This window comes from Lemur catta, chromosome 11 (assembly GCF_020740605.2).
Source record: "Lemur catta isolate mLemCat1 chromosome 11, mLemCat1.pri, whole genome shotgun sequence".
Taxonomy (NCBI): domain Eukaryota; kingdom Metazoa; phylum Chordata; class Mammalia; order Primates; family Lemuridae; genus Lemur; species Lemur catta.
The window spans coordinates 26,540,582-26,566,517 of NC_059138.1; the positions used below are offsets into that span (position 1 = coordinate 26,540,582).

The 25,936-nt window shown below is 36.2% G+C and overlaps 1 protein-coding gene and 1 non-coding gene across 3 annotated transcripts in view; both read right to left on the reverse strand.

Annotated features, from left to right (window-relative positions):
• The window catches only part of KCND2 (potassium voltage-gated channel subfamily D member 2), a 439,410-nt gene that overhangs the window by 59,151 nt on the left and 354,323 nt on the right, over window positions 1-25,936 (reverse strand). The window lies entirely within an intron of this gene.
• LOC123647849 lies at window positions 12,669-12,775 on the reverse strand. Its single transcript, XR_006738383.1, has one exon. It is a non-coding gene; the product is annotated as a U6 spliceosomal RNA (small nuclear RNA).

The following is a 25,936-nucleotide window of genomic DNA, read 5'->3' on the forward strand; positions in this document are numbered from 1 at the left end:
CCTGAGGCTCAGGAATGTGTTTACCCAGTTGCAGGAGGGATTCAGCCCCACAGCCTAAACTAGACACTGAAAGCTTTCTATACCTTCTATGCTTAATATTTACTTGTCTACCCTTATTTTACTATCAAAAGTACAATTAAATAGCTGAACTTCAATAACAAAAGAGATACTTTTGAAAGAAGGTTCTGTTTTAAAAGGTAAAACTTCAATCCCTATTTCACTAACTATAAGGAGTATGCATTTATGTGATCTTATGGATTATGGTTTACTATTTTAAAAAATATTTATTTTTAAATGGACAAAAATTGCGTATATGTATCATGCACAACATGTTTTGGAATATGTGTGCATTGTAGAATAGATAATTAACAAATGCATTACCTCAGATACTTATTTAAATTTGTATTGTGGTAAGAACATTTAACATGAGATTTACCCTCTTAACAGATTTTTAAGTGTACAGTACCGTTAACTGTAGGTACTATGTTGTACAGGAGACCTCTAGATCATCTACCAGAATTGAAACATTATAGCGTTCAAAGACCTCCCCACTTGCCCACTCCCCCACCTCCTTGAAACCACTGTTCTAACTTTTGCTTCTATGAGTTTGGCTATTTTAGAGTCCAGTTGTCGTCAGGGGGGAGGAGGAGAGAGAAGTGGAATCATGCAGTATTTGTCCTTCTGTGACTGGCTTATTTCACTTGGCATTATATCCTCCAGGTTCATCTACATTGTTGCATGTGGCAGGATTTCCTTCTTTTTAAAGGGGGAATAATATTTAATTGTATGATTATGGGAATGTAAAATGGTGCAGCCACTATGGGAAACATTATGGAAGTTACTCAAACAATTAAAATAGAATGACCTTATGATCCAGCAATACCATTTCCAAGTATGTGTGTGTGCATGTGTGTGTGTGTGTGTGTGTGTGTGTGTGTGTGTATAAAATATATATATTATATATCTCCCCAAAAGTCTTGAAATCAGGATCTCTAAGAGATATCTGCATGTCCATGTTCATCACAGCATTATTCACAATAGCTAAGATACGGAAACAACCTAAATATATATTTACCATTTAATCTTAATTTAGAATCCAGATATTTTTATGTGTGACTCCAGAAGCACAGACATATTCGATATAAAGATCTTCTGGGCTACATACCTCAAGGACTAATGTCTGTCTTTGCCAGAGAGAAAGTTTTATAACTGCATTCTGTTTCGTGTAAGTGTGGCAGGGGGAGGGTAATCTTTTCAGTCTTGAATCTGTTTTCTGAGATCTAGGAATTTTTGCTTCTCTTCCCTCTAAGGGACTTAGAGTAAAGGAAGAAACAGATTTCAAATGATAGCCCCTGCTCACCAGGGGGACAGGAAGAAAGAGGTTCTCTTCCCATCAGAACAATATTGCTTTTTGCCTATTCTTATTAGGAAGGAATTCTAAAATAATTTGCCTTGGTCAGAATGTGCCTCAGAAACTGTTTTTCCAAAGGTCCGTCTCCCTCATGTAGAACAAAACATATTTTATCAGGATTCAAGTAAAGCTGTGGAGTAGAAATTTAACTGCTTTTGTGACAGCAGGTACAGAGTTGACACAGCCATACTGATGAAGAAACCCAGATGCCATGTGACAAATAACTCATAGAACAGCTGCTGGTTACACCTAAATCTGGATATTGCTGTCTTCAGCTGTGTAATCAGACATTTATCTCAGACTACCAAATTCTCCCAACTGACATCGTGGCCTCGATACCATCATATCAACATCCTAGTGCCATAGTGCTCTGCCTGCATTGTCAGATGGATGGCCCTGTACTGTAACCTGGTAAGAAGAAAGTATTGGTGAGAACCTAGACAGACGCATGTCCTGGTGGGTATGAGACCATGACATTCTAATGACTCTGAAGATCCTCAGAGGCTATGTGATCTTGGTGCTGTCCAATTAATAACAACCAAGTCTGCAAGGGTGATAGTCTCTGTAGTGGAGGGAGGGAGTTTCATCTCTCTCCTAGCCTTGGTTTTGACATGCACAGCGTCTCTAACTTTGTCAGCACTCATCTGTGTCGCTACTTCTGGGCCTTGCCGTCAACTGCTTCTGAGCCTTAAGTTCTACTCTACAGTCTACCAGAGACTACCCAGAGTAACTACCTAGAGACCTATAAGGTCTACCCAGGGTATGTGTGGTCGAAAGTTGCTTGTATTGCAAAAATCCTCTGACTTTTTAAAATGAAAACTGGTGAAAATAGGTTGAAAAATAGTAACCAATTTACTCTAGTTATCACTAAGAAGGAAATTTACATATCCCATTATAATATTCCAGAAGTGCATCTTGTACTTTTTTTCTTTTGATTAATTTTGGCATCCTTGAAAATAACTTCTACTTACACGTAGTAGATTAGGCCATGATGCCTAAGGCACTGATATACAATGTGCTCACTTGAACTTCATGAAACGTATTTTAGCAAAGATGAACTTGCTGTTTCTGAAGGCCCCAGGAATAAGGCTACTCCACACTAGCATGTACACAGAGTTCAGACCTTTGCACAGAATTAGGCCTTGTTATGATGGAGGCTTTCCATATAATCAGTAGTATCCCTTTTGCTTTTAAGTGATGATGAACTACTCCATTTTCTTATTACAACAATTTTACTAAATAAAGCCTCTATTTGGAGATGGCCCCTATTATCCCAGTGGCTCAGCTAAGAAGCCAGAGAGTCTTTATAAAAGAAAATAAAAGAAAAAGAAGAAGGCTGTTTCCTCCCAGCCACAATGGAGCCCTGTGTGTTTGCTGCACCATGTCGGCCATTACTTCCCTTGCATTTAAGCTCTAAGACCTCAAGTCTGCTGAGTCTGTGAAATGCTATTTCTACTTCTAATTTCTTTTTTCTCAAAGAAAAATGGAACAGATTTAACTTTTTGATCATTCACTGTATCGATGATTCCCGGCTTCTATTTTACTAACGTTTCTGTATTATAACTTTTCTTTGTCATAGTTATGTTAATCTGATCTGGCCATTGAGTATAGCATTACCCTCAAATTTTCAGGCTTCTTAACCATTTTTCTTTCTATGTATAGAATGTCCCAATCATGTTTTCATATTCAAATTGTACATACATGAAATACCAGTTATAATAGTATTTAAAATCTTTAATTATTCCTTTTGCTAAGAATCTTAGAAAACGGAACTTTTCACCTTTGTTTTGGATGTCTGTTTCTTGCACTGACCATGGAAATGCTACCAGCATCTTTTCAGTTACTTCTCTTATTGTGGTCCCTTCTGAGTGCTACTGACATCTTTCAACACTGTACACTAAAGCTGCGGTCCCCAACCCCTGGGCCACGGACTGGTACCTGTTCATGGCCAGTTAGGAACCAGGTCACACAGCAGGAGGGGAGGAACAGGTGAGGGAGCGAAGCTTCATCTGTATTTATAGCTGCTCCCCATCGCCTGAATCACCACCTGAGCTCTGCCTCCTGTTAGATCGGTGGTGGTGTTAGATTCTCACAGGAGCTCGGACCCTACTGTAAACTGTGCAAGCCAGGGAACTAGGTGTGTGCTCCTTATGAGAATTTAATGCCTGATGATCTGAGGTGGGGCTGAGGCAGTGATGCTAGTGCTGGGGAGTGGCTGCAAATACAGATTATTGTTAGCAGAGAGATTTGGCTGCACAGAGACCATAATAAATCAATTGTTTGAAGACTCATATCAAAACCCTATCAGTGAGTGGCAAGTGGCAATTAAGCTGCATCCGGTGGCAGGATTTATAGTGGCAAGTGCGTTGATGTACTTCAATCGTACAGCTGCATCTGATGGCAGGTTTTAAGTCACAATCTGACACTTATTTTAGTCTGCATCTGCCCCCCTCCCCAATTAGTTTATTTACCACTTCCATCTTCACCACTTTCTCACACTGCATACTTGTCTCAGTCACAGTTTTGGTAAGCCCACAACCTAACCCTAGCAAAAATGAGTAAAAATCAAACCTCACTGGAGAGCATCTTTGAAAAGGGGGAAAGACCCAATGATGAGACAGCAGAAGACTCTAAGACTGCCAACAAAATGGATCTTAATTTACTCTGTATTCTATCAATTAGAAAATGTGACCATTACTGAAAATGTATCTAAAATACTGGTAATTTAAAAATTTCTAATTTTTAAATGTCCTGATATTAATATAAATTACTGTGTATTAATACTCTCATATTTGTTAATATTAGCTTTCATTCTTCCACAAATCTCTAAGGGAAATAATTGATGTGATGAAAACGACCTTCACTTAGAGAAAACATATAGAAATCTTGTGAAATTATGTTTATGTTCCTTAACTTGGAAAAAGGAAAATGACAGAAACTTACTATTGCACTGATGCAATGAATAGGTTCAAGTTATGATAACTTATGTTCTAGAAGAGTTTGAGATTATGTTTTTGGAAATGAGACAATAAACTACAATTAAAGCTAATTTATATTCATTACATTATGTAGGATTTTATATTTGCTTTTCAACAGTATCTTTTCTATTGCACCATTATCTACTTAAAGTTTAACTGTGCCTTTTTGAGAGTTTTACTTAATTATGCTTAAGTTAGTATTAGCTGTCTAGTTAGCCCAATTATGTTATTAAGAAATGTTTAAGAAGCCATTTCATATGGACATTCAGCAAAAGATATTTCCTTGTATTGTACTGAAAATAATCTTCAATTGCTGATATAAAACCAGGATTCAAATATTCCACCTGTTTTTTCTTAGCAATTCTGCTGATAAACAGGCTTCTTGACATTCTACAATGAAAATGTGAATAGTTATGATTAAAAGAAATTATGAGGCCCCAAACCCATTGTAAATTTAATAGAAAGAAGTTTAGTAACTTTCTACTAAACCCATAATGCTTACTCCTTCACTTTGTGGAAGTGGATATAGAATTTATTTTTTTGTTACTGATGCATTTTAAATATTTCTAACAGAAATGTCATCAGATGTTGGTGCAGGTAACAAGCTGTGCTTACAGAGTGCATATGCTTAGTTAGAGCGTGATCATCCTGCTGCTTTGCAACATCTTCCCCATTCCTCTGTCAAAATCTTCCTTACAACAGAATCTGGAATCATTGCAGCTACAAAGGATTTGAAAATCCCTTTATGCCACTTCAACCTCCTCTCTCCCCCTACATACTCCTATCCAATGAGAAGGAAACTGAGACACTGAGAAATCCAAGTCTCCTCAGTCATTTAGTAGCAACAGAGGTCCTGGAACTCCTGATCTCAGCCCAGCACTCTGAAATGAACATCTCTGGTCAGTGTCAATTCTTTAGGGGCCATCCTATCCAAACGCCATTTTGAAATAAGTCTCCTTTGGGGAATTACTTGTTTGTATAGCTTGAGATGTATTATCATGGGTAAGTTGTTCAAAAGCTGAAAATAACCTCAGTCCTTGGATATAAACTATAGGATTTCACTGTAAAGCACTAAGCAGCATGAAATTATTGATAGTCCAACACTTATGCCAATACATAAGTACCATGTTAACACATCACTCAGGAGCCTCAAGAACATAGGGGACCTCCCCCTTCTAATTTGGGTATTAATTAAGTATATCTGTATGTCTTAAACTCAACTTATGTAAATTTAAACTTCTGATCTAGTGACTGAATATTCATTAAATATATCTAGATGCTTTAAACCAATGACCTAAAATTAAACTTATTACTATTCACTGTAAACTTACTTTTTCATTTCTTTATTCCACAAATATTTATCGAGTGCTACTTTGTGTCAAGCAGTGCTCTAAGATGAAGAGATTTTTCATAGGAGTGGATAAAACAAATTCCCTTCTCCCAAATAGCTTATATATTTTTAGATTAGACTGAAAATAAGTTAATATTTAACATAATGAAAGGCAGCAATAAGAACTTTGCAAAGGAAGCAGAGAGAGTGGTTGGAGAAATGATGGGCCAGAGGAACGATGTGGACCAGGTGGCTAGAGAAGGCCACTGTAACGTGACATTTGATCAAAGATCCCATTGATGTCACATTTCGTCTGTGTGAATTTGCCTTAGAATCTGTTTTATTCATTCACTATTTGCTAATGTGTCCTCAGTTTTAAGGCATGCTGTCTGATTTTATTTATATGGGGATGAAATAGTTGTTCTCATGGGGTGCACAGTCTAGTATCAGAAATATTATAAATATAATAAAATGTGTAGTAATGATTAAAACAAGGCAGACAGTGGTTAAGTGTTGAAGAGAAATATTGATAAAGGGCCAGGGAGTGAGAAGATGGAGAAAAAATAAAGAGAATGCTCTTTTGTTTTAATCTTGTCTTCCTAGACAGCCATTAAGGAGGAGGCAGAGACCATATATTTTTCCTGTTTGTATCCCAACTCTAGCACAACTTCACTGCCTTCCCTGTTTGTGCCTTGTTTGGGCTATGAAAATTTGTTGATGATGAATATTGTTTCTTAAATCATTTAGTCACTGCTCTCCTTTAAATGGTCCTGTAGGAGACGACTGTTCTCATGCAAATTAATCATGTCTAAAACCAAATGCAGCTTTCCCTTTTAATTCTCTTATCTATGTCTACCCAAGTCTAAGCCGTCTCCGACTTCTTCCTTTACCTTATTCTATCAGTAACCACACTGTGGAAAGGTAACTCTTTGTGCCTTCCTGTCAATCTATGCAGGTATTAGGGGCACAGAGCAAATGGATGTTTAAATGAGCAAATGAATAAATTAAAGAACCTCTTTCTGGGTACTAAATTTAGCTTTATTTAATTCAGTTATGAAATGGACTTTTCATGACTAAAGGGCAGAGAGAAACAGAGAAAATTTTAAGTTTAAAAAGAAGATTTTAAGAAGAATGTGCAACTTGGACTCCATGGTTATTTTTATTGGAGCAATAGAACCTCCACTTCTAGGACTTGGTTAGGTAGCCATTTTTTTAAGCAGATAAAAAAAATAATTAAAAGAACCACCCATCCCCCTTACATCTGCCTGACACCCAATTGGTGCTATTCCCAAATGTGCACTTAGGTGATGATCAGGGAAACCAATTTGGGGAGGGGATGGGTGTATATCTACATAATGAGTGCGATGCGCACTGTCTGGGGAATGGACATGCTTGAAGCTCTGACTGGGGGCGGGGCATGGACAATATACATAACCTAAACTTTTGTACCCCCATAATATGCTGAAATTTAAAAAAATCTTAAAAAAAGAACCAAAGTAATTATGTGCATAAAATATGCTATCTACGCATTTAAATACATGCAGGATTGTCTTCTTTTGTGATCCCTTTCAAATCCCCAGTGTCTCATTTTCAAAGGAATCATTTCAGTTCTTCTTTCAGTCAAAAGATTAAACCATTTTAATTTTCTGAGGGAAGAAGCCCCCAAAGCCACATAGAAGTTTTTAATTCTGCCCTAATATAAGCTGAATTCTCCAAAATGCCTGCCTCTGAGGTAAACAGAATCCATTAAAAAGCAGTTATTAAGCCCTGTGAACAGAAAACAATATTAGAAGCCTAAAAATGATAGCTTTGGGGCAATGAAACTCATTGGAAGTAGTGTACAGAAGCAGTAACAAAAAAGGAGAGAGATCCTTTAGTATAAAAAAAAGATTATGATGAAAAATATAACTAATTAGCATTTTCATTGTTTCTTTCAATAAAAATCTCAAGGAACTTTATGGGACAAGGAGGGTGATAAAGTAAAGCCTCAGGGTAGGCTACCAGATGGAATAATATATACACAATGAAAATATAAACAAACATGGAAACTTCACTGTTTATGTAAGCTGTGCAACTGCCTAATCATGTTGTCTGTATATATTCTGTTCCACATTTAGCACTTTCAAAGGGTTTAATGTTTAAGAGCAATATAAATATTTTAGAAAGTACTGTTACAAGTGTAACTCTAAAGTCAAGTACAATTGGGTCGAGACTCAGAAGTTTTTATGTTGTGAACTAAAACACACACACACACACACATCCCCAAAACTGGATTTTTCTAATCACAATAGGCCCGAGTATATGTGTTTGCTTGTTTGTGTGTGCACAGTATTAGAGGTATAGATAAATGAAATATTTATATATAAAATCATATATCTATAGTAGAAGAGTTCCATGGGATAAGAAACATATATATATATTTTATAGTACTGGGTTCTATATAATCGAATGCATATAGGGCATTGGAAATGCACAATTCTTCCTTCGATGCTGGTATAAATGTAAGTGATGTTCTTACTAAGGTCAGATCCCCCTAACCATCTCAGAGTTTATATTCAAGAATCACAATGATGTTTAAATGTAACACAGTGCATGTGTTCTGTTCTGATAAGGCTTATTATTTTCAATAAATGGAGTGAAGGATCAGCCTTAGTCACTATTCATAAAAGCCATCTATTCTACTGACAGCTCAACAAAAATGGCTCACAAATTAATGATTATGTTTCCAACAAAGAATATAGATTGAACATTGATTAAACTATATGGACTACTGATTAGTTTTATAAACCCTAAAATAACACTTGCTATACATATTCTTACTGACCTAGAAATAAGCTCAAATCTCCTTATAAAACATAAGCCTGCATTAAGTAACTTAAGAATTAAAGAACTCATTCATATTGCAATCTTCTTCTACAGAAGTTAGTCTTTGAAGTATCTTAGCATTTTGGAAGCAAAAATAGAAGTATTAACACCACATATAACCATCAGAGGTGATGTCCTAAAGACTGACATTTGCCTGATTGATGCTCTTTATGTCTCCAGGAGGAGGGGATCCCATGTTCTATCTTCTGGATGTTCAGCTTTCTGTAATTTAAAGTAACATTTAGATCATTTAGGTTAGCATTGGAGGGTTTTGTTTGTTTGTTTGTTTGTTTTTTGTCTTTTGACAGAGTCTCTCATTGTATTGCCCTGGCTAGAGTGCTGTGGCATCAGCCTAGCTCACAGCAACCCCAAACTCCTGGGCTCAAGCGATCCTCCTGCCTCAGCCTCCCAAGTAGCTGGGATGACAGCTGCACACCACCAGGACTGGCTAATTTTTCTTTTTTGTATTGGATCTTTATACACTTCAGGTCTCACCACATAATAAATGGTCACAGAAACTCAACTCAATAGCAGACCCACTTCTATCCTTAACTATTTCCCAAAGACTAGCTGGATATGGAGCCTATGGCACTCACAAATGGTCTGTTCCTCACCTTGTTTCCATCACTCTGCCATGGTTCTCATCCATTTCTTGGATTATTAGTTTACTCTGCCCTGTAACTAACTCATTCTACTCAGAGACCCTCTGTTGTCAGTCATATAAATATTTTACATTTCTATTTATTCCAGATGTCTTTTTGGTGGCATCGTCTCTACTGCACTCTTTCTAAATTCTACCCAGCCATTTACCTGTGATTCCTGTCTTTATTCAGTTCCAAAGATTTTGTGAGAGTCACCCTCTGCTCTTAGATCACCACCAGGGTCTCCAGCTTACTATGATCATGCACTTGCTTGATTTTTCCATAGTAATTATCCATTGGATTTACAGAGAGCTTATTTAATTGGGACTCAGCTTCATTAGTTATGATTTTATGATCTCAGGTTTCTGTCTTTCACCAACACAGCAAATTTGATTACTTCAGATAAGTCCTTTAAAAGAAGGTACCATTATCGGTTTTTATGTAAATTATAGTTACCCATATGCCCTTTTTCATCTTTCTATCCTGCATCATAAAATAGTTGGATTTGTAAGCACTTTGGTCATATACTTTGAAACAGGCCAGAGATGCAAAGGAAAAGAAATGTTGTAAGAAAACAAGCCTGGTTACCATGGCAAATAGATCTACGGTATTTCCCAGGAGAAATGTAAATCATTGATCAGGATTTTTGCTCGCTTCTTAACTCATCTTTGATATCTTGAATTATATCTATCTTAAAATGAATCAGATTATAATAGGCAACACATTATTAAAGAAATATGAGTTTCTGGCTAATATAGAATTCCTATTTCTAAAATGAATGAATATATTTTTAAGCAAGAGTGAGAAAATACTACACAGGTATCTCTACAACCTAGGAAGACTAACAATCCATATAGTTTAAAGACAACTAGGAACTGAATTTGGTGCAATTAAATTGAGTGATGCAGAGCAGAGCATGGTGGGACTAAGGGATATCTAAACTGCAAGTAAACAAAGTGAAATACATCCAAAATAGGATTTCAGTTAATGATAAAAATTCAATTAATTGCAAAAATAAAAGAGGAGAATTAAAAAAAGAGAGACTCCATATCCTCACTCCACTCCACCCTACAAAGAAAATTCTGCATTGGCAAGAGAAAAGCAGCTGGCTAAAACAATGCAATACAGCAGCCATTTATTGAGCATCTATAAATGCTAGGCTGTTTCTGGTGCTGAAAATAGGAAAAGGAGTAAGAAGACGCTACATTAGAGAGCTTACAAACTAGTGAAGGGGACAACAGCTATATTGCTCATTACAATATTAATACTATGATAAATTAGACCACTGAGAGATAACAAAGTATTATGAGAGCATAGTAACCTGAGAGCTTGCTCTTATTCCTGGCATCTATAGCTCTAGCTGCATGCAGATAGGCCTGAGATGGAAATACTTATTGCTGGCATCTATATCTCTAGCTGCATGCAGATAGCTGCATGAGATGGAAATAGCTGTGTGGAAGATAATAAGTCTCTCTACAATTCATTCTTATATACATTCCAGGGATTTAGGCACAGGCATCACATAAGTATGCATTCACTATTAAAAAAACCATAGAAACTCACTAAAAAATCATAAAGTTAAAAACTCAAGAAGTTAGCAAGCTGCAGTAGTATGAACTGCAGCTTTAGAACAATTTGTATTGATTCTAAATAACTAGGTAAGAAAGTTGAATGATTTGATGAGAAACTTACAAGAAAAGAGATGGGAAAAGAAACTCATATTTCCAACAAAACTACAGGCAGAAAAAGTTTCATTTTTAACTTTTATTCAAGGCTGAGATAAGATGAAGTTTTAGTGATTAGCAATTATAAAAATCCAGAGAAAATCTAAACAATTGCATTCTAAATTGATGTACTCTGAGGGCACATTTATTTTGAGATCAATTTTATGACGAAGGTATACTTTCTATTTCACTTTTTTGAGAAAATAAGAATTCTTCCCCGTCCACATACACACTCCTGGTGGAATATAAGTAAAATACAGTAATACTTATTTTGAGGGCCTTGGCTTTATAGGCACATGTGATTGACCATGAAACTGGAAGACATTTATGAAACTAAGAAGATAAACCAATGAATTACCTTTAGGATATGGCTATATTCTTTTAATAGGAGTTGGGAAAATTTAATAACTGGAGGGATTAGGGTGTTTATCTGAATATATTTGTCTAAGGCCATTAGGGTGAGTCCTAATCCCATCTGGCTATTGTCAGACTCAGAATATAGCTGTGTCTACTAATGGCTTATCCCTCAGGAAATTCTATACAGAATTTAACATGCCTAAACTTGCACTCATATATTCATTAACTCATTTATTCTTCTATCAATTTATATTTATTGAATTCATACCAGACCCTCAAGACACAAAGGCATGGTTTTTCGAAGACTTTAAATCTAGTGCCTTAGACTCACAGGTAAAAAGTCTATTGCAATACTGGTCCAATATGGGACTAATAGACAAAAACCACTTTTGGCTGTCATTGGAGATATGTCTAGGTCAGGCTGGCCTGTGGCAGGTCATTTAAGTATGGCTTCCCACAAGTGTTTTCTGTGTTGACTTTTGAAGGAAAAAATGAGAGGCAGGTAAAGAAGGGAAGTCTGTACAAAGGCATGAAGGAAAGAGTATTCAACCTTCAAAAAGTCCATGTGATTCAGGATGCCTGGACCACAGACTGGGAAAGAGAGATGATGCTGGATGCTGTAATTAGGTCATGGAGGGCACTTTATGCCATAATAAGGACTTGGGATTTATTTTCTAGGCTATGAAAAACCACTGAAAAATTTATAGCAAGAGAATGACATAATAAAGTTTGCATTTTGGTAAGCTCATTCTGGCTATAATAAGACAGGAGACCAGTAAGGAGGTTGATAAAATATTTAAATGATAAATAATGATATGGAGAGGGAGGATAGATTTGACATTTGTAGAATTAACACTATTTGGTAAACAAATAGGCTTGATGGCTAAAGGAATTGAATGTACCAGTCATAATTCTCAGATTTCTGGTTTGGGCAACTAGTGAGCTGTAGGTGCCTACTATATCAGTATAGGATTTAAGGAAGAGAAGCAAATTGTGAGGGTAATAAAATTAATTTAATTTTGAACATGTTAAGTTTGGGGAAGTTCAAAAACATCCAGCTGGGTTTAAGTAGAATGATTTTATATTGATGGATCTGGAGCTTATGAGAAGGATCCCCTGTTCATATGCTAGTGCTGCCATGAAAAAATTCCAGAGACTGGGTGTTTAAACAACAGAAATCTATTTTTCACAACTCTGGGGGCCAGAAGTCCAAAATCAAGGTGTGGGCAAGTTTGGTTTCTTCTGAGGCCTCCTGCCTTGGCTTACAAATGGCTGCCTCCTTGCTGTGTCCTCGAGTGATCTTTCTATGCACGCACATCCCTGTTGTCTCTCCATGTGTTCAAATTTCCACTTCTTATTTCTTTTCATATGAAATACTTATGAATTTATGTGTCATTCTTTGTTCAGGGGCCAAGCTAATCTTACCCATACCTTTCTGACTTTAGTATATGTGCTGTCAAAACGAGCACAGATTTCCTTTTATAAAGACACAGGACAGATGGGATTAGGACTTATCTGATGGCCTCATTTTCACTTCATCACCTCTTTGAAGGCTCCATCTCCAAATGCAGTCATATTCTAAGGTACTGGGGGTTCACATTTGAATTCACATATGAATTTTGGGAGGACACAAGTCAGCCCGACACCGATCTCATTTGCAGAGATATCTGACTCATTGACTATAAATGGTAATTGAAAAAGCGTAGTGATAGATGGTATCACTCAGGGAGAATGTAAAAATTGGGGGAAAATGTGGCTGAGAATGAACCCCTGAAATGTTACTGTAGAGACAGAGAGAGGAGTTAACAGAGCCCTGTACTTCAGAGGGGCCAGTAGGATACTTAGGAAAGGATTGTGTTACAAAAGCTAACAGAGGCATTTCAACAGGTAGGAGTGGTCAGTCGCTTTAATTACTCTGAAAATATCACCATCATGTCTGAAATGTATCCACTGGCTATAACAACAAAGTACATTGATAACTTTAGTATGAGTGATTTTGGGAGAAGATTTTAAGATTTTCAGTGAATGAATTGTGGGAAATGGAAATTTTTCCTTTAAGTCGTGTGTACTTTTCCTTTATGAATTTTTTCTATGTCAGGAAGAAAATGAAGGTGTTTTCAGACTCAAAGATTTTTCTAAGTAGGTATCTGTACACATTATAATGAAAGAACCATTGAAGAGAAGCAGACTGAACACATTCTAGAACGAGGGGATAATCCATAAAGTGAGGTCCCTGGGGAGGTCGCAGGAGATGAAAATAAGAGAACAGGTGTGGATGAGCTTGGAAGCAGATAAGGGACTGCTCTTTGAAGACAGGAGGACCAAAGGTGAGAGGTGTAGGTACAGATAAAGTTGCAGACGGTGAGGAGACAGTTGAGTGGTTTTGGCAAATATGTTTTCTGGAATGAGAAAGAATCAAGCAAATCATGTGATCATAGCTGTGCAATTGTTTTTCTGTCTATGTTCAGTGGAGCTGGAGTGGAGAAGGAGCATCTCAGAATGACACATGTTGGAGGGTTCTAAGTGGGGCAGACAGGTCAAGGCACAGAAAATGCTGGCAAGACAGTGGTAGAAAGGGTACAACATTGGATGTAAGCTGGTAGGAGTAAAATGAAGCTTTGATGGGAATGATAATTTTAGAGTAAACTTGTGAGTTAGGGCACTGGAGAAAGTAATGAAGTCAAGGCAGGTGGTTAAGGAGAAGAGTGACATAACTAGAGAGAAAGATGGTTTTGATCAGAACTTAGTAAATGGAAATTTAAGATATCAGAGGGTATATTTTCAAATGATCATAAATTCCAAGTTGAGGCGATATTAGTGGATGGCTGCAGAGGAGTGGAACAAATGGCTGTTGGAATCAAGGAACTCAACCAGTTTTAACTGTTGGGTGGGTCATAGACACAGATGTTGAAATCCTCTGGAATTATGGTAAGATCTGGTGTACAGAGGAGTCTCCTGTGTATGAGAGGGGTGGGAAGGAGAAGAGGCCAGAGAATGTCCATGGCTGAATGGCTTGGCTGCCTAGGAAGTCACTTGGTTGCTGCTGCACAGTGAGTTGGTTTGCTTATTTAATGCAAGAACTATCCATTGAGTGGCTGCTGTATCTAGCTCTCTGGGAGATCATCAGTGGCATTTATGGAGAATTTTATGGCTAGCATACTTGGTAAACAAATTCAAAAGGAAACTATCCTTATCTCACTAAAAATGAAAAAAAAAGCATACACAAACACGCAAGGAAGTTGGAATACGGAAATTTATGTAGTTGGAAGATGGTTGAAAGTTCAGACAAATATAATTATAGTCTAGCTCAAGGACTGGCAATCTTTTCGGAGGTGATAACACCAATGTCCTCTTCACAACTGATTTAGAATTAGAGACCACAGGAAAGTTGGAGGAAGGGTAGCACACAGTTTTGTAGTGAATTTCTGATTTCACTCAGGATAAATCAGACTTGGGAAATCTGATGGTAGCTCTTGACAGCAGCAGGAATGGGATCTAGTTAGCAACAAACCTGTGGGCCTATGACAGGCTGAAAACATGCCTCTTCTCCGTCTTTGGAAGGTTGCCAATGTCTGCTTTACCATTATCCAAAAAATGATATATAAAAATAAAAAATAACTATCAACTCTCAGAAAATATGAATGGTAAAGATTAGCACATATGTTACATCTTTATATTTGGCTCTCAGGATTGATCTGGAATATGATGTCCAGGAAATGCTATATAATTATGGAAAATGATACACTTGTCTGGATAGAAAAGCAAGCTGGAGAAATGTTTTAGTCAAAATGCAGAATAATTCATCACTTTCTGAGTTCAAGAAGACTGTGGGCCTGCAAACATCCTTATATATAATTAACATATCTTTATGTATATAGGCAGTAGACTCATCTTTTAAAACAGATGCCATTAAAGTGCATGTGAACTTTTCCCCTAGCCTTTTATTACAGTTGTTGTCATTACATGTGTCAGGGTATGTAAATTTAAAGCATAAAAATGTACCAGACTGGTTACTATGGAAAAAGCATGACTCATAAGAATTTTAGCATGGGTTAAGATCTGAAGGTTCTCTCCCAGCCTCTTATCACTGCCAGAGACTTCACAATTCATGGAAGCCACCAGTAATATGACTTTGCCTCTGGCAGTTGCTATTTCTATATCCTATAATTCGGGAAGCTCAGGGTTTGGGAAATCATTAAACTTTTTCTTGTCCTTTTCAAGTTGGAGACAGCAATTGTAGACAGCCTTCCGATGGGCTATCTTTTTGTGTCTCCTCACCTGTGGAGAAGTCTGCTCACTGAGATATGGAGTTAAACAGCTTCTGTTTCCTTATATCCAGAGCACCAAGTCAAAAAACATGGTAGAAACCATATTTCACCATCTATTATTTTCTCTTCTAATTCTACCAATTTATGTAAATTCCATTGGTGATAATATTCTAGCAGGTTAAAAAAAAATCATATGGTTACTTCAGAAGACAGATAAATGCAAACCCTGTATATTCAAATTCTGTTTGCATGACAATTTGGGTGACCTTGGAGAAGGATGTGGACCAAACTCACGATATTTATTTGTACTCTATAGGGAATTTTACTCTTAGACAATTTATCACTACTTGGACCTCAGTTTTAAACATGTGAAATAATGAGGCTAGACCATCATTTTTTTTCGTCTGGAAGTAAAGAAAGCTGAGTAACTCTGTTTCTTAAGTCCTATTTACTTGGTTCTGCAAAGATCCATTTTGAATGTCTTAATATTTTACAATTATTATGCTTTCCCTAAAAGGAAACAGCTTTACCAATCCATTTATACACTGAAGTATAAAGAATAGACTGTTAAAATTCTTCCTAGAGAAGAGCTGTTTAGAAACAGGCTCATCTATAAAACACTTTTAAAAGGAACTGATCAAATTTTGCAACTGGTCCTAGATAACAAAGAAAAATGCCAATGTAGTGAAAGATAAAAATGAAATGATTTGGTAGCTCTATCATCATAAATATCAACGAGCACTGTAATTTTAATGTTGCTGAAATTGGCACTAGGGCATTATTGATTTTCTGTATCATCTAATGGTTTCCTGCAAATATCTTTTATAAAAGTGCATTATATGTCTTCTTAATAATCTTTCCTTCAGTCATATACTATCAAATCTTGCAGAGTACTATTCATTCAGCAGTAAGTTAAAGTCATTAAACATATTTCTATTAAATTTTTATTAGACTTGAACTAATATCCTGAAACCGATGCCATGTAATTTTACTATTCAACCAACCACCTTGATTGTTTTAAGAACATTTTTAAAAACCAGAAAAATTTTCTAAAAGGACAATTAGAATTTATTAGAACTTTTTTCAGCATTTTTAATGTGGGGATAATTAATTTAAAGGCCTGCTGTTAAAATAACTTTCCTTTCTCAGCAAACTCCTTCTCTCTTTTTCCTCGATGCTTTTACTTGGGCAAAAAAGATATTCTCAGCTCATGACCTATGTGAAATGTGTTTTAATTTTGTTCAATTCCCAGTTGCTTTACATCTTGACACAGAAGAATTACTGCATCACACAGTGTTAGAAAGATAGGAGATAGAAGATAATTACTGAACTTTATGTTACCATCGATGTGTGAAATTCTTCAAGGAAGAAAATCCATTCATTTTGATAATATAGGCACATCGGTTAAATGCACAACCTTGTCCCATGAAAAATTTATTCTTAACACATTTTTTTCTCTAGTAAGCCATTATTTGAGAGTGCTTCAGTGAATTTTGATTTTATTTTGGAGTTATGAGATGCACATATTTTAATGTGTATATGCTTCCTCTGGGTTACTCAGGTATAGTAATAAACTTTTTAGTTAATGGGATATGTAAATGCCCTCTTTTTTCCTGCTTCCAGTGGGGCTGTCAGTATGCAATTGAGTTCACTTGGGTATTACATCCCTGAGAAGAGGATTTGTGTTTCTTGGGAGGGAAAGAAGCCAAGATCAGAAGAGAGTTGACACCACGTCTGGCCCAGCTATATCTTTGTTACCTTTTTATTTTTACTGTCTTCCTTTTCTGAAGTTTAATTAAGAGACAAGTTTGGGCAAATTCATGTCTGCTGAGTGGAGATAGAAATGGGATTACTTTGAGAAGGTTACATATATTTGTTTGAAGAACTCTGTTTTTTTGTAGATGAAAAGAGAACCATGAGAGTGTTTCTCATGCTCTGCAATATATCTTAAGACCACTCTTAGAAGCTGAATATGGGGCTATAGTCTCATTAATCTAATCCAATGTGGTGTTTCCTAGATTCTTATGACATACATGCATTGATCTGACCATGTATGCTGCTCCTTAGGTTTTCACATACATACAGTGTGGAGTTCACATTTTTCATCTTTCTCATTATTTTAATTAAGTGGAGATGAAGATAAGGTAGAGACGACATGTTAACCTAAACCTGGATCCATGGATGATTGCAAGGATTTTGAGACCATTTTGAAGCTGTATACAAAAGACTTTATAAGTATGTGCATCTGCAGTTTTCTGGGGTACACAGCTTTTGCTAGAATCTTAAATGTCCCCCAAAGATAAGAATCTTCATAAATGGGCCACATCGCTCTGGCAGCTGTACTAGGTTTTCTTTATCACATTTAAAATGAGAAATCAAAACCTATACCCTTTTCTGTAATAAGAGTCTTGTTCCACCAGGGAAAAAGAGGATGAGCTTAAAATCAGTCTGCTACTCTATACCCAAGAGGTAGGTTGTTGATTGAAGTTCAGCTTGTGAGGTACTTCCTCCTTATGAGGTCTTTTGCATAACATACTGTCTTCTTTCTATTTATCTCTTTCTGTCTCTCTCTCCCTCTCCTCTTACCTTTTCCTCACTTGTTCTTTGCGTCTCCCTCTTTGTAGCTAAAAAGAATGAAATTGAGAATTGAGATGTATTAATAAATTTAGTCTTAAAATTTCTTTAGTTTTAATTTCCTGAATATTAAGGTTTGTATTTTATTTTTTATTATCGTGTGTTTCCCTTTGAATTACCTAGAGAACTCATATGGGTGGCAAGTAAAAACAGGCAGATTGAGGCACTACCTTTGATGGAGTTTGTTATTTCAGCGGAGGAAGCAAGTGGTCAGAAGTTAGGGTAACTGTGCTGACTTAGCCTACCAAACTTTGGCATGGGTCCAGATGGCAAGCACGAGGAATGCTCCTGCAAGAACGTATGCATGTCTCACAATTTGGTCAAGGAACAAGGAAATGGGAATATTCTCACTTATATCTATGCTGATTTCTCCTTGAGTAAATAGGAAGTAAACTTCCAATCTGAAGCTCCCAAGGGTGGCCTAAGATATCACTTACATTCTGTGGTCCTGTTTTATCAGAATTGTAGTATTTCCCTACTAGACTGTATATTCTTTAAGTAAACTAATGGCATCTTTTACCTTAGTATCTTTAGAAACTGAGTACCTGACACATAGTAGGTAGTCAAAGCTGGCCAACTACATTTCTCATGCATGTGTGGTAGGGATTTGCTATTTCACTTTGCTGATTATGGTCTTTCTGTTTATTCCTAATTTTCAATACCACGGATCACAATTTTCTTTTCTTAATAATTCTGTTCTCTTCTCTAGTGTTATTTTCTAGAGAAAATAACACTATAGAAGAGTTTTAGATTTGAAGTTTTATTTGTCTAATCAAGAACTTAATATTTATTAAACTTAAAGTTATTTGTGAAAATATGGACCAAATTTGAAATATTATGTGTAAATACTAATGGAGCAAGTTCAGATTTATACCTGATTGGGTGTGCATGTTTATGGATGACTTTCCCATTTGTTATTTGAATAAGTGTGCTGGTAATAAACAGACACAACCATAGAAAGATCCAATCTAGTTTGATCATTGCAGAACTATTTGAAGAAAAAGAGATGGGTTGTGTGAGCCAATTATCATAATGAGAATGGAAAGTAAATGACTCTAGCAATTTCTTTTAGATTAGTAAAAGCAGCAAAGAAAACCTCCCAATTCCCCTTCTTCCTCCTTAACTAATTTTATGTTGGCTTTATTGCTACCAAGTCTGCAGGCATATACAACACCTTTCCTTTGTATCCCGAAGGAATAAAAGCTGTTGACAATATTTGGAAGACAATAAAGGACTCGAACCTGTTTTTGTGCTATACAAAACATGGCATGGAATTCAGTAAAATAAAACTAGTTAATGAGAAATTAACTCAATTTAAAGTACTGAAAAGTGCATTGATATCTCAAGTAAAGCTGTACTTGTAAAACAAATTAAGCTTGGGTATTGTCTAGGAGAGAAGTGTGTCACAATTTACTTAAATATCTGGTGTGTTTTTAAATGTGGAACTATAGAAAGACAGAAATAATTATCAATTCATCAACCAACCAACTCATAAACAAAATAAGATTATTTCAGCAATTACTCAAATGTTTGTTTTATTATGATGATACACGCAGATTCTTTCTTTCCACTTCATCATTCCCTTAAATATCCACTTGTTTGTACTATAACTTGAGTAGCAGGAAGTAATTAGGTTTATAAACTACAGTGCCACTGCCATCCACACAAAACTCAACTTCTATGCAAATATGATCAGCATTTTGTGTCCCTGGGTTTTAAAATCTGGTTAATTAAAGCATGGCATCATGGATCTTATGAAATAAAAAACGATAACCCAGAACAAGTTATTATTAAATATGATATTCAGTATACCTGAAGATAGATAACCTTGTATTTCATTTTCTCAGAATGAAGTCTGGGTCTCTAAGATGTTAACTTGGTAAATATTCTTCTATTGTTTGGTTTGAGCATTATGGCAGAGTTTACCTATTTCCAAAGATCTTGCCTACAGATTTCTCAGTTTAGATTAATTACTGAATCACTAATGTGACAGCCAAGGCATCTGGAAAGCTATAGATGAAACACGGAATCAAAGCTTTAGGGCTGGAAGAAAACCAGGGGTTCATGAAATCTGCTTTTCTCAGCAACATAATTGTCCTTGAAATACATCCTTGTAATTGTACTTGTGCTTGAAAACCTATAATGAAAGGAAACTTACTATCTCAAAATATGGGCAAATCTATTCTTGGCCAATGATACTTAGATAATCACTATCATTTAAATGTTGATGAGCAATGTTGATGAGAAATGATGATAGGAAATATGCATTTCTTATAGTTTATATCTTCTTTTCTCTCATCTTTCTCCCTCCCTCCCTCTTTCCCTCTTTTCTTCCCTCCCTCCCTCCCTCTTGTCTTTCTTTCCTTCCCACCTATTAAATAAGTAAATGTACAAATTCTACTGTGAGTATATCAGTATATTACATTTGAAATACAAAGAAACAAATATGGATCCGTTTTGCGAAGATTTAAGGCATATGCATAATGACTATATTCAAAGCTGTTGATGGTTGGTTTATAAAGTATTTTCACCAAGGCAAGATAAATGAGTGAGTGTGCTAAGTAAGCAAAAGTAGTTGTTTCTAAAGAAAGAGATATTCATGATGGCACCAAGGCTGAAAGATCAACCAATCAACAAAACTAAAACACTAATGCAACAGGAGAAATTGCCTAAGATTTACTACCCAGACTTCAAAGTGTGTGTGTGTGTGTGTGTGTGTGTGTGTGTGTGTTTGTGCGTGCGCACCTGCATGTGTGTGTGTTGCACAAAACTATCTGTATTGAAAATGGGGATTTGGTACTGGAAAGAAGACCACCCCCACCAGGTCATTAAAGGTCATAGAGCTGTTAACTCACATGCTTAGACTTCTGCTATGCAAATCCCCTAGAACTATAATTGGATCAATGAGTACAAACAAGTGCTGGAAGTGCTCTAGAAGTTTAAATTGTGGTATATAGTGGCAAGGAAACTAATTTCTGACTCTTGAAAGACAGCGAAGAAGCTGCACCTGAAAGTCAGGAAATATTGCAAAGTGTGTGTTTTCACTACAACCTTTCGTGTAGCAGGATTAGCCTGGAATTTTATCCATGGCATAGAATTAAGTGAGAAACACGTCATGTTACAGAAAAAAATCATGTACTTATAATCACATATGCATGTAAACACATTTTTATGAGCAAAGAGAAAAATGAGAAATATAAATACAGATAGATTACTATTGGTTATTTCAGGGAGATGAAACTGGAGTAGAATAGAGGGAGTAAGTGATTAATTTTTTTTCCTTATACATTGTACTTTTTATTGTTATGTCTTGCTTGTTTGGCTCTTGTAATTAAACAATTCAGTAAGTTAAAAATGTAAAAGTTAAAAATATGCTTTGCTGTTGTTCTTAAGGTTTCATTTATCGTTGCAAAATCATCCTAAAATGGAGGGATTTTCATGAGTTGTCATCTTTTTAATTATTCCATTGTTTCATAAAATTAAAAAATAAAGATCATGCAAGTAAGGGGCATAAAAATCACTGCATTATTATTATTTTGCTCTTTTTATCACTGACTGGTGAAATTTCATCATAAATTGATCTCAGTTGTAACCTCTCCTTTTTGTTAATCTGGTTTGATGTGGCGTGAAAGTGGATTCTGGTAGTAAGAAAAGTACTAAGTATTTATTTCTCTAAGACAAGTACTTAGAAAGTGCTTCATGAAAATAGAAGAAGAAATTAAATTACTTCTAACCTACCATCACATGGTACAAATATACCCTTTCAAATCATACTACACAGCAGAAATTTGTCTAGAGGAACCTGTCCTGTCACAAGCAAGGTCAAACCCACAGGGTTTGGAGAGCTTCAAAGGATGCCAATTATCAATAAATAGTTCTAGTTATATTGCTGGGTAGTGACTCTTACAAACAAACGTGTAGCGCTTCTGTTTAAACTTTATCCTGATCTGAAAGCATTCAGATGAATCAGTCAGTGTGTTGGCAATCATTTAGTGAGTTAAAAGTCATTGGAGTCTACTGAAGAAAATGAGTAGGTATCAGAAATTAGGATCAGGTACAGATATTTATTCTACCCTTAGCTTCTCATTTTGAATCTCTTTTTGTGGTTCATTTGTTTTAGTGGATGATTTGGTGCATATAGCGCATTTTATTTAGGTGGTTGGGTTACTTCAAGTAAGAAAGGTGTGGAGAATTTGAAGGATAATTTTGTCATTATTTAGGAACCAAGAAAAACCCCAAAGAATAAATATTTCTATTCCATACGTAAGCTCAGTTTGCCTCCCCTCACACATCATGAATAGCACATAGATTTTGTTTTCTTTATAAAGCTCTTGCAGGGACATGCAATAGAGAAATCCATTGGGTAGAATTGTGTCATAAAGAATGAAATGTAATCATATCATTGAAAGATTGTTCATTTGGGAGATGTGCTGGGATCCAGATATGGTTTAGTTATACAACACTTTCAGATAATAAAAGTGATAATTGTTATAATGAGACTTTTACCTGATTAAAAACAACACTATTATAAATGCTTAGAGGCCTTTAGAAGAAGATAATAATGTTTATTCAATTAAATTTTAGTAAACATGTATGTATGGAGTATCTACCAACACTCTTTTTGGCAAACACTGTGTAGTAACACAAGGATGAACACTGTGGGGGAGGCAAAATTTTACTTCTATCCTCTTAGGATTTTTTAGCTGGGGCTGAGAATTAAACAGACCTAAGACAGATTGACAGGACAAAAGCATACACATTTACTTAATGTAAGTTTTATGTGACATGGGAGCCCTTATATGGAAATGAGGACCCAAAGAAGTGGTAAAACCTGACTATTTTTATAAAAGGTTGAACAGAGGCAATTGTGGAAAAGTCACTAAAGTGGAGGCTGAAGGAGGATTACAATTACTTTAACAAGTTCTATTTGTGTAGAATTCTCTCTGTCTCAACTTCCCATCCTTTATGATAGGAATGTTACTGTCATTGTGCTATAGGGAGGATGTCTTCCATCTGGGGGTTTCATCTGCTTTCAGGAAGGAAAAGCAGAGGGTCATGGAGCCCTTCTTGTATCTCCTGTTTTTTTTAAGTGCCTATGGCTCAAAATAATCCTTATGCCAAAGTGGCATAATTTGGGGTCACATATTTGCCACCCTTTAACACTCTGTAGGCACTGTCCTAACAGTGGGTGAGAGCTTAAAATCTACTCACAGAGTAGGTTTTCATTATGAGAACCTTCATCATGTTATTTAATTTTCCAAGGTATCTGTTTAGTGCCATCCATTGAAAGCTTGAGTATATCTCATAGACTCTCCTTTCTTCTTCAACTGAGGTGTGTCCATCCTCTAAGCTTCAGGACCCTGTGACCATGAGTATCATTACTAAAAATACCTCAGGGTTTTGTGTTCTAAGAACATAACAGCTAAACTGCTTCTTGACTGCAAAGCGTTAGAGGAAGAAAAGTTTTTGTCTCAACTTCTAGGAGCAATGCAGATGACCCGTTTGGGGGATTAGAAGAATCAACTATGCTCCACCTTTCCTACCCACATTACTATTTAGGTTGAGATACTTTGAGCCCACTCACCTTTATTAACTGTATTAAAGTTTAAAAGGCTCATCTAAACATCATTTGAGAAATTTTCCCATATAAGATAGGATTTAAAGAAAGTTATGCTTAACACTCTTTCTAATACCCTTCTCAGTTTCTAGGAAAAGACAACTATTGGATGGTTCCTTTTTAAATACCGAGGTATGGGGCATGGGGGGAAAGCTATGCAATAGAAATATTAACATATTTCTTACAGATAAATCATTAAATCAAGTCCAAGCGCATTGTGCTCCTGATTGAAACTATAGAGCATGTTATAACACAATATATTCTTCCTAAAAATCTTTAATGACTTTACACTAACACCATTGATACTTTCATGTGCAAACAAGCCATAATTCGTATAATGATCTGTGTTTACGTGTTTGAATAAAGTAGTTTTTCAAGGACATTCTGGCAGCCCTATCTGTGCCAATAATAATGGCATGGTTTATGTTTTTATAGCAAATTGAGGCTAGACAAACGTAACATAAAGTTACGTCTACTGAAATTCAAGCAACTAGAAAGAAATGAGGTCATAATATATAGGAAAAATAAATGATCCATTCTTAATTGAAGATTTCTTTCAATATTTACTTTTGTTTTACTTGGAGAAAAGACATTTTCCTTAATAGGAAGCTTTCTTCACATGATTATTATTTTTCTTTTGAAAATTAAAAAAGAAAGGATGTATACATTTAAGTCAGAAGACAGAATGTACAATCATCACTGCTTTTAATTGAAAGAAAGGCTTCAGAACTGATGATGAGAGTCAAAACTTGCTTTCTTCTTGAACATCAGTTACCAAGGTTCAAAACAATTGGTAGAATCTAAATAATATATTTTGAAGTAGCAGTATGTCATGTCCATATGTTGTAGTAGGGGAAGATGGCCACAACAAAAAGTTATTATGTTCCTTGTAACAAAATATGTCCACCATACCCACCCATAATATCTCACCCACACCAAAACTACAGAATCTGTGAAGGGTGACAGTTTTTCTTACTGGTTTCTGTATCAATTAGAAAATCTAAAAGTAGTCTTTCTTGCTATATTTTCCTTGTAGAAATTGCATTTGACCCTAGAAGAACACGAGTTTGGACTGCACAGATTCGCTTATATGAGGATTTTTTCAACCAAATGTGGTGATCAAAAATACATATTTGACAGATGTGAAACCTGCCTATAAGGAGGGCCAACTTTTCTTATAGGCAGGTTCTGCCGGGTTCCTCAGGGCCAACCACGGGACTTAAGTATGTGTAGATTTTGGCATACACAGAGGTCCTGGAACCAATCCTCTGGAGTATACTGAGGGACCACTGTAGTTTTGTGTTTAAATATAAATGACTTGTTGGATTGACATAAAAGGAAAGTTGCAAATTTATTTACTATTTCCCTCTCATGGGATGCAATCAACACTAGAACTTCTTTTTTTTTTTTTTTTTTGTGAGACAGAGTGTCACTTTGTTGCCCGGGCTAGAGTGAGTGCCGTGGCGTCAGCCTAGCTCACAGCAACCTCAAACTCCTGGGCTTAAGCGATCCTACTGCCTCAGCCTCCCGAGTAGCTGGGACTACAGGCATGCGCCACCATGCCCGGCTAATTTTTTTCTATATATATTTTAGTTGGCCAGCTAATTTCTTTCTATTTTTAGTAGAGACGGGGTCTCACTCTTGCTCAGGCTGGTCTCGAACTCCTGACCTCGAGCAATCCACCCGCCTCGGCCTCCCAGAGTGCTAGGATTACAGGCGTGAGCCACCGCGCCCGGCCAACACTAGAACTTCTTAATCAAAAAAGACTTTCACAATTGCAAAGTAAATGTATGAGGCAACCACGCATTTGCCAGTTACTTTTGCCATTGTATCTACAGAATTTAAATACGTTGCATAATTCCATACACAAATACTTCCTTCCAGACAGTGCCTCTGATATTGCCATGTTTGTTAGCTTAGGAGGCCACATGGCTGAGTCATCTTGTAGCAGAAGTTGTGACTCAGAGCCAAGGTTAACAAAGAGTTTGGAAGAGGGAACTTTCCCCTTCCGCTCTATTGTGAGATATATGGTAGCCCACATTCATTTATTCTAGAGGTATAGCTGAAAAACACACTATCTACACATCTTTGCACAAATGAAGACATGTCAG